This window comes from Aythya ferina, assembly GCF_964211825.1.
Source record: "Aythya ferina genome assembly, chromosome: 11".
NCBI classification, from domain to species: Eukaryota; Metazoa; Chordata; class Aves; order Anseriformes; family Anatidae; genus Aythya; species Aythya ferina.
The window spans coordinates 8,426,837-8,437,264 of NC_140307.1; positions in this window are offsets into that span (position 1 = coordinate 8,426,837).

Here is a 10,428-nt window from a genome sequence, read left to right on the forward strand (position 1 = left end):
TTGACTCTGCTGGACAGCAAGCAGTCTGTAACCCCACGAGAAACATCCATTTAATGCTTTATCCCAAATGCACGTAGCAGGTTAAAAGGACTTCTCGAGTTATGGTAGAAATGGTGTGCCATGGTTAGTGAAAGCAAACGCCCAGACAATATTTCTCTTCTGTCATGAGTGGATTGGGGGGAGGGGGGAGGTGTTAAAAAATATATATATAAAAAATTAAAAAAAAATCAGGAAATAATGTGAACTTGCTGGTCCTCTAAGGGGAAGGTGATTCTTGTGGTGAAAGCTCTTTCTGGAGGTTCATTGGGTTCCTTTGGAAGCAGCCCCCTGGTCATACTGCAGCTGAGAGCATCCCCTGCCCATCTGTCTGGCGCTTGAGCTGCTGGGGTTCTCTGGGCTCATGGGGTGTGCACCATAAACCTGCACTGCTTGGTGCAATCCTGACCCAAATTCTGTGGTTTTGGCCCCTTCCTGATACCAAGATTTCTCTCTGCTTCCAGATGCTGCAGGATGGAGTCACAGCAGGGAGGGAGTAATTCGCACCGTCTATTTTGGGCTCCCCTTAGGCCTTCAATCACGGTGTGATTCAGAGCACCTAAGTTTAGGAGCTCAGGATCCATACGTAGTAAATATAGACAGGTAGAGAAACCTCCAGGGATGTTTCAGAGCTGCCAGCAAGATGTCTAATATTAGACATGTGAACGCACTCCACAGGGGCATTGCTCTGCAGTTTACCTTATGCACCATTTAGGTTGGTTGTGTACTTAGAAATCTCTTCCTGGTTCCAGGCAGCATCAGAAAGACCTCAAGTCCCTCGTTGGCCCCACCACAGCAAGCAGGAGATGTCAGAAATAAGCAGAGTGGCCCCGTGGTTGCAGAGTCAGGTCCCATCTGCTCATGCTGGCAGAGTTGTGTCCCTCGGAGGGCGCAGGATGGGTGCTGGATGGACACCGGACAGACACACGGCCTCCACCAACCCCATCTCTGCCAACACGAGCGGTCTGACCCTGCGAGACCCAAACCTGCCAGCTGAAATCAGCAGTCTTAGCAATTTACTTTTAGGAAATATCTGATTATCTGAGATATGGAAAAGATGCAGGTAATGGTATTGATCGCGGGCAGGTTGGGGCCGTGCTTGCACTGCTGCATTAGAAGAGGCTGAAGGGCCCCTGCTTTGTGTGTTTTGGGGTTGCCATCAGCTCCACAGAAGTGCTGAGTGCTGGCACAGGAGGAGATTTTGCATTAGGGATGCCCAAAATCACAAGAAGGATTTGGGAGGCGATGGAGTCATGGGTGATATGGAGCTGGTCTGACCCAAACACTCAGCACCCCGAGCATCCACAGCGCCCCTGACTGAGTGAGGTGCTTTTGCCCATCCTCCCTTTGCACAGGCATCCAGTGGCGCCCATCCTCATTGAGGCAGTAATTTCCCTGCCCAGGGATTGGCACAAATCCCCTGTTTGGAGCTTGACTCGGCTCCTGCAACCCCTGTGAGTGTCCCAGCAGTGCTGAGAACCTGAGGGGAGAGGGGAAGACAGAGCCTGGCTCCACCTCTGCACCCCACAGATGCCTCCAGGAGCTGCTGCCTTGCCTTCCCCAGGGGACGATGGCCATCCCTAGGCGTTCCCAGGAGGTTCTACATCTGGCCAATGTATTCTTGCTTAAAATAACTAAGGTGGTGCAGCAGTGGGTGGCCACCACCAGGGGAGAGCTGCTCAGGAACGAGGGACCCTGCAGTTCTGCACAGAGTGTATCAGCTAGGGGAAATCCTGACCATATTAACCTGCGAGAATATTGTGATCGACCTTGTGAACCAGTTATCAACTAGTATATGCTGTATACTACACGATAGACTTTTGTATTAAAAAAAACAATAAAAATAAATTAAAGCTATAGGTACATTGTAATCCTTGGTGTGATTGAAAAAAAAAAGTGTCCTAGATTGTATTACTTAATTAAAATAATGATGAGCATATTGAACTGTTTTTCGTATTTATGCCTTATAAACTTGATATATTACACATGATAAAATGCAACTGCAAGAATTATAAAAAAAATAAATACTATTTGAGGGGCAAATCTCATTTGCTTTTCTTAAAACAAAAGTACTGCTCAAATCAGCTCAATAAATCATGTGCGTAGAAAAGCAAGAGCAGGATCTGTCCCCAAATGACTTTTTAGGATTTTTTTTTTTTTTTAAACGGGGCTTTGGTTAATGTACTATGTAATAATTTTATTTTATAAAGTTACTGTACAATGTTGCCTTTTGGTTCATTTAAATGTAATACCAAATAAATTTGAAAAATTACAGCGTCCCAAGTTTTAATGAAACAGTTATAATAATTTATTACTCCACTGCTTTTCCTCTTTTTCTTTTCCAGGGACATCAAGATAGCCATGGGATGTGAGTGTCTCAGTGTTAGATAACTAAGCATCCTATCTAGTTCTTGGCAGAATTGCTAATGGATTTCTTACTTGTGAAATAATAAGATTGCAGAAGATAATGAAAAATGAGTTTGTTGGGTTTCTTTTAAAATCTTCTTTGCATTACATTGTATAGGCTTCTGGAAGATTAGCTCTTGACACTAATCATAATATTTCATTTTACAGGTTATTTCATAACTGTGTTATGCCATATCAACTGTTCTAACAAGGTCATGACTAATATTTTGGTATTTATTTCCCTTTCGTGTTTATGCAACTACAGTCACTTTTAAGTCAGTACTATAGATAACTATTTATAGTCACCTATCAGCAAGCAATTAGTTTGCTCAGGATCTCTATATGGATTTAATTTGCTTTTGACTTGTTAATTGCAAAACCAGGTTGTTTAAAATTCCAGGTGCTGCAACTGCAAGTAATCCAGCATCAGAGGCTGCAAAGAGGAGCTGCAGAAAAAAAAAAGACATAAATAATGAACAATGATAGGAAAATATAGTAGTATAAATTCCCAATTTCCTCATCTCTAGTGCACAAAAACCTTTAATGCATTGCTTTAGCAATTCTGTTCAGGATGGGGTCTGCTGAAAGTTAGGCATCTGGTGTACTGGGGATGCAAGCTGGTAGAAATGTAGACACTCAGCTTTCAAATGCCAGGCTGCAGACAGGGTTCCCTTGGGACCTCCCCAGATCCCCTTGGGATGGGCTCTGACCCACAGTTTAGTGTTGTCATTATTTTGGGGGACTGTAGCATGGGCTCACATCAGTTTCAGGCTTTTGCACTCATCAAATCCAAAAGCAAAAGTACCCCCTGGGTTTTTATGTTGCAGTGTGAATCCAGGAGCAGAAACTTTCATAAAAATGCTAAGTGTGATCACGCTTCTGCCAAAAAATCCAAAGGGCTCTGGCACAACATTCCTTAGCCAAGAAGCTGTATATATAGGAAATATAGACATCATCTGGGTCATCACTGTGCTGGAAAGCCCAGGCAGCTGCCAGGTTTCTGCAGTAACTGCTGGAAGAGCCACCGAGTCTCAAGGTAGAAGAGGGATCCTATGTGCAACGCTGTGTCTGCAACAAAGACACAGCCCCACTCAATCTGTGCTTCTCTGAAGGTATTGCTCACAGCAATCAATTGTGCTGGTTGAATAAATTCTTTATTTCAGATATAGCTTTGATGAATGGCTCTGCCTGAAACACAAAAGAGTCATGAGCAAAATATTGGATCTCTGGGCCATATGCTGCCCTCTGAAATGCTCCTGTGACTCCATCCCATTCAATCTGAACACGGAAGAGGAGCGAGTAGCCTGTAGCCTGCCGAATTGTGTGCAGCATGGTCCTATTTAAAAGAAAGGTCAGTCGTGTTGGCATGCACTTTGGGAAAAGGCAAGCATCTGTGGGAGTAATTATAAAGATGAGATATTTCCTTTCATCTAATTTTTACTTTGTTATCTTTTCAGGAAAGAGCAATATATCTTGTAAAGTGCTGTTCTGCTAGTAATTCCTCCAGCAAGCTTCACTTCACATGACTTCAGAGACCACATACCATTCAATCTCTTGCTGTTACATAAATCTTCACAGACCACTTAGAAACTGGAGCAAAATCTTCAAAGGAGGAAGAAGTGAGCTGCCAGCAGCCAAGCTCCTCCCATAAGTAAGTTTCTTTTGGTTTTATTTATTTCTTGTTAATAGCACAAAATACATGTATTTCTACAAGAGCCACAAGGCTCTGCCAAAACCAGTACTTAATTTTAAATAGAGTTGAGGAAATGGTGGGAAAAGGGTGTCCAGAGACACGTTTGCTACTGAGAATGGAGGCCTTTAGAAATGAAGAGCAGCTTCTGCCCCATTATCCATCCCCAGGCCTGTTTCTCTCTGCCCTCCTGGATCTGTGGATTTGGGGATGTTCCTCTGATGCACTAAGCAGAAATAGTGTCCCGACACAGACTCAGATCCTATGTTTCCTCAAAGTTAACCAGATTCACTCAGTAAACATGGGGATATTTTGCTGGACAGTTTTCTGATGCTTTGGCCTCAGTTAAAAAACCCTCTGAGGTCCAAGCTCTTCTTGTCCCACTGGTGGGGCTGGCAGCCCAAAGCAGATATAGAACTGCAATTTGGTGCTGCTTCTCACTGATCCCCAAAACATCCTGAGATTCTGGAAATCCCAAAGTTATGAAGGTGACTCCCGTTCACTTTAATATTGGGCATTGTGGAAGTTGCATTTCTACACCAGTATTGAAAATTGATTTAATGTATTGAAAATACTAACAAATGGGTGAGAACCCTTAGGAAAGATGTATTTCTGATTGCTGACAGTTAAAAAAAAAAAATACAAAACCTTGTTATTCACAATAAAATTACTTTTCTCCGTGCTTATTTTGAGCCCATGCAATGTGTGCTGCCTGCCTGTTGTCCCCATTACACCCCAGGGCTCCATCCCATGTCCACCTTGGCCACATGCGGGTGTGAGTGGAAGGGCAGAAAAGAGGGAATTGCCTATGGTGAAACAGCCCAGCTTGGGAGAGGAACAAGAGAAATGTGTATTATTCTGCCCAGCCCTGGAAATGATGAAAAGTCTGCTCACTGCTGCATAGCTTTGCTGTAAACTCTGCTTTAGTGACAGACAAATCTCTGCCTGCACTGAAAAATTCCCAATCTGCCATCCTATTGGGCTGACACGCTGCCTGCAATAAAACAAATCTTTGTTGTTCTGAGTGTTTTTGCCCATGTAATGGTGAGGGGAGAGGGGAGGACCAAGGAGGTTGAGTCATTTGTCTTCTTGCTTTGTCTTGGTAATGAAATATTGCTGCTGAACTTTACCCTGCCTTTCCTGCTACTTTTTTTTTTTTTTTTTTTTTTTTTTTTTTTTCGATGGCTACCATTTAAGAGGCTCATAAAATTGCATTACCAAAATTTATGACTGTACAGCAAATGTGTGCAAGTGCATTAATTCTCTTCAAGGCCAGCGTCTTGTAGCTGCAAAATTAATGTTATGGTGTGATTTCTAGTATGGCTAATTGCTGTTCAGTAAAGCAGAACTCATGGTTTTTCTCACCTTATGGCACTGAATTCCTTGGAACAGCCTTTCTCTGAGGAGTTTGTCAGGTAAGTGTTAATGAAGGATTCACGCACAACACCCGAATATGTATTTTTATACATTTTATACATTTTATACATTTTATTTTTATGCTTTTTTTTTTTTTTTAATGCAATTAAAGACTTGAAAACCTTGGCCTTGTGAGATTGTTTGGTTGGGTTTGAGCTCCTTTGGATGGCATTTAGTTCAAAGGTTCAAAAGCAGATATCTCTGTATGCAGGAGGATAAAAACAGGCCTCTTAACCTGGTCTGAGCTCTGGTCTGGGGAGGCTGACCTGGGTGCTGGCATTACCCTGTGAATTATACCCCAAGCTATTCGGAAGCAAGTGAAAAATAACAGTTCAGTAAAAGGTTGGATTACTTGAAATTATCTACACGTAGCCTTATGTTTTCTTCCTGAGCAGAAAAAGTCACTTCCTGCTAGAAGACTGGAGCCTTACCAATTAAAAAAGGTGTGCTAATCTAGTATTCCAAGTTGAAAACAGATATAATAAAGAAAATAACCAATGACGAGTGCTTGCTTGTGTTCTGGTCAAAGAGGACTTTGGGGGAACAGTCTCAGAGTACAGAGATGGGAATTCAAAGGGGGTCCAACACTGCTTGCTGTCTTCTTCAAAGCTTTGTCTGACAGACAGAAGAAAGCTCTGTGCTCGTCGTCTTGGTTCAGTGGGCACGTGGGTTAAAGCACATGCAAGATCATTGCTGTTAAAAGCACAGCCCTGACCACTTGGGACTCAAGGAGAAAGTACAAAGCGTCGAGCTACTGAGATGCACTGGAGCTCAAGGGCAGGGTGGTGACATCCAAATTATGCTGTGTATGAGCCTGCTGGTCCCACAAAATGGGCTCCAACTACAGTAGACCATGTGCTCATGCTAAATGATTACTGGGCAAAGAGGTCAGTGATGGCAGCCTGCAGAGATCTGATCATGGATAAAAAATATCTGCTTGGGCACTGGAGCATCCATGCTGTCTTAGCCTCCAGAAGCCTTGTTTGGGTCAGTGGCTTTGTGTTCTCTCTACTGGAGGACGCAAGCTGACAAAAGTAAGGCATCCTTGGGACAGAGAGACCAGCGGGGGGGGGGGAAGATAATCTGATGTGAAAGCTCTTGACGCAGTACCGTATGTCTTGCATGTTTTGGAACAAGTTGCTTGATCTCTGCGTGCTTTAGTTTCGTGCCAGTTACTCCCCACGTGTCTCTTCAGGCTCCTTCTTGGAACTGAGATTTTTCCTCACCGTGTGTTTGTGAAGTGCCCAGGAAAACAGGGACCAGATAGAAGCTAAAATATCTCACAAGCATTGTCTCAATGCTTATAATGGCATTAGCATTATCATAAATAGTTACAGCCAAATCAGTCATCAGTGGCTCTGGTGGTAAGCAGCAATGAAGCACCTGGGAGATATCAGGCTCTGCTTGTCAAAGTGTTTTGGTGATGAATGTCACAGGGAAAGCTTTTGGGAACGTAGGGGAGAGGAGAGCAGGGGAAGCGCAGCGCTCCACTGGGATGGCAGCACAGGGACAGCGGGATTAACGCTGCAGGAGCTGGGCAGACAGCGAGCATCTGCTTGGGGCCACCCGGATCAGAGCACAGCGGGAACGAGAAATTCTTGGACTGGTTATCAAGGAATCAGGAAACTCCAGGATACTGTACTCATGGGGTATTTTTATTACCCAGACATCTGCTGGGTAACAAATGCAGCTAATCACAGCGATAATGTACAGCACTAATTCACTATAAATTCTCTCCCATATGTTTAGAATTGTATTTACAGTAGGGAGGGAGTGATAGTTGTTCATGAATCAAGGTGAACTGAGTAGCTGGTGCAGAGTTAGCTGTGTATTGTGGAAAATAATGACAGGCTGGAGCAGAATCCCTCTGAGAGCATTTCAGGTATTTCAGGTATTCTAAGAGAAAAACGTTTCTGTAATTACTGGTTACTTTTAAATGTGCTGATGAAACTTCTAATTTCTCCAAAACCTCTGCTCACCTTGAAGCACGAGTTCATGAGGGGGAGCTGATGACGAATTACCTGTCAGACAAATACACCTCCTCCAAATCAGTTCTGCTGATTGTGAGGTTGAGAAGGGTTAAAAATAACAAAAGAACAGAGATAATGGCTGCTCAGCTCACCAGCAGCATGTGAGAGGATGTTGTTTTGTTGATATACTTCTATGTCCTTCCTTCAGTTGCAGGCAATAATTTCACCATCTAAATCCCTGTGGCCCCAGAGGAACCCGGTGAGCTCAGGTACACCTAAAATTGAGGCAGGGTAGAAGTGTCCCAGCCCTGGAGCTTGGGGCTGAGCACGGCTGGTTACTGGTGAGTTACGGTGCCTTTACCTCCCTATGGACGTTTCCCTGCTCCCTGGTTCTGCTTGTCCCTGCTCTGCCTTATTGTTTGTGGGGATGTTTTGGTAAGGATGCTGTATGTGGGGCCCTGGGATTTGCATAATGGCATTACTGCTTATTCCTCAATTACAATAGTGAATATGCAAATCTGCTGACACTGGTTACTGTAATTGCCCCGGCCAAGCTCATCCCCAGCTTGGAGCCATTTGCTACTAACAAGGATTTTCCTTCTGGTTTCTCATTTCCAGCTGTGAGTAAGGGAGAAGACCCCTCAAACAGCTGCCTGAAATGAGGGGAGTGAAAAGCAAATAGAGAGGGCTGCAAAACTCTGAAAGAAGAACATCTTTTTTAAAGGATCTTGCAATACCTTTTCTGCCTGTTATTTTCCTTGCAGGAGCTCATGTTCGTGCTGTTGGTGAGAGATGGATGGGTCAGATTGCTCCATCCCACCCACTGCAGCAGCATTTTGTCCTTGCCATGGCTGTCCCCCATTTCTGCCGGCCCTGCCTGCTTCCTGCTGGAAATCTGCCTTCAAAGCAGAAGGGCTGATAACATCCAACAGCTTTGAGCATGGCTGTCTGTTTGCAGGTGGTCTGGTGGGTCATTGAGAGGCAGGCAAGGAGTCCAACAGAGGATTATCTCACTGGGAGGATGGGGAAAGCATCCTGAGCATGGGGAGGCTGGGGTCACCTGTCCCAAGTTGGTTGTTGTTTTGGACAAAAGAAGGATTGATGAACCGTGGAGTATTTTAATGTGTGCTGAGCTGTATATAAATGTCTAGAGCAGGAGCTCTTTTCATTAAAACATAAACTGATGAATGTTTTCCACTTCTAGTACCAATATTTTTCTAACAGTATTTTGAGTAGTGTTATTTTTTCCTGTGCCTTTTCAAATAAGTAAGAGAAAATGAGAGCAACTGCTTTATTTTCTGGAAGAAATAGGTAAAACAGAAAAATCAATGCCTTGTAATCCTTCCTGGGCAAGGTTGAAATGCTGGTGTCTGACTTCCCAGGACTTCTAAAGAGACAGTATTTCACTGAAAACACCCTACAGGACTGACATTCAGTAAGAAGAACCATCCTCAGATCCAGCTGCCTTTGAAGGCATCACACACCCCTTGACTCCCAGCAGCAGCAGGTCCAGGCCCTGTAGACTTGCTCCCAAGGAATTTTCTAGTCCAATTCTCATGCTCACGGTGTGAAAACACCAAAGGCTGCAGTGGGTTAGAGCCGTGTCATCCCACCAAGACCTTGCTGTCATTTTTGCCAGAGCAGGCCAGGCTCTGCAGGAACATTTCTTTCTTCATTTATCCTAATATTAAGTGAAGTATCATTTCAATTAAAACTAACACTAAAGTAGGTTTATAATCAAATGTATTATTTAAAAGCTCTGGAAGGTCATTGTACTATTTCCTTACAGATTTGCCTGCTAATGCTCTGCATTCTCACAGCACCCAGGAGCACCCATATTCTTCTTTTCCCTTCCTCCACAGGCCTGCTATCACAATTATTTTACATCTGAGTTAGTACCAAGGCTGCGAGAATGTCACAGCAATGCAGGTCAAATGTGCAAGGAGTGGGTATCTTGACAGATTTGAAAGCAACACTTTAGCCTCTGCATGGGGACATGTCCGATGCCATTATGTGTTAATGGATATGATTTATTTCAGAGGGAAGAAAAAGGAGAAAACCCAGGCAAACGCAGAACCAATGATGTATGGGAAACAACAGTGTTTGGAGTATAAGTACAGACAAGCAGCATATTTGTTGCTGATGGTGCTATGTTCCCTCAGATAATAAAACCATTTTGTAACTATTTGTCTGTGTCATGAGCTTGTACACATTTTGTCTCGAAGTTTTTCATTTCTAATGAGCCTTTCGATCCTGAATATTTTTTCTCAGATCAACAAAAATGGTTTGACATCTTTTTGTAAAAGCCTTCAGTTTAATGTATTAGTACGTCCTGTTCCCACATCAGTTTCTCCTGTTCTCTGAATCTCCTCTAGTGCTCCTTTATTAGCCAGACATAGGGGAAATACCTGGAAATACAGATGTATGTTGTTGCTGCAGATAATGTTCCTAGTGTTCCTGAGCTCTGCGTTCATGCCATACCTGGCAAGAGCTTGTCATGTTCCTTTTCTGGAAGATTAACATGAACTGAAACACTTGGAAAGCAATTGTTCCCCACATGGTTTTGACTCTTGCAGTGACTAATCTTGTAAGAGTTGTTCACCTTACTTCCACTGCAAGAATTTTTGCTGTACCATAAAAATAATGAAAAAATAACTGGAGAATTAGATTTTCATCTTATTCTATGAATAAAGCAGTACACAAGAATTATTTTTTATTATGTACCAATGAGCTATGTCTTTTTTTAGGTGAATTGTCATCATGGAAGGGAAAGAACATTCTGGGAACTGAAGTGCAGTGGTCAGGGCAAGTAAAGGACAACAACATTGCTTGTACTGTTTTCTCATCGTGTGTCTCTATAATCTGTAAGAATCCCTCCAAAAACCTTTATAAATAAGGCTAATCTAGTGT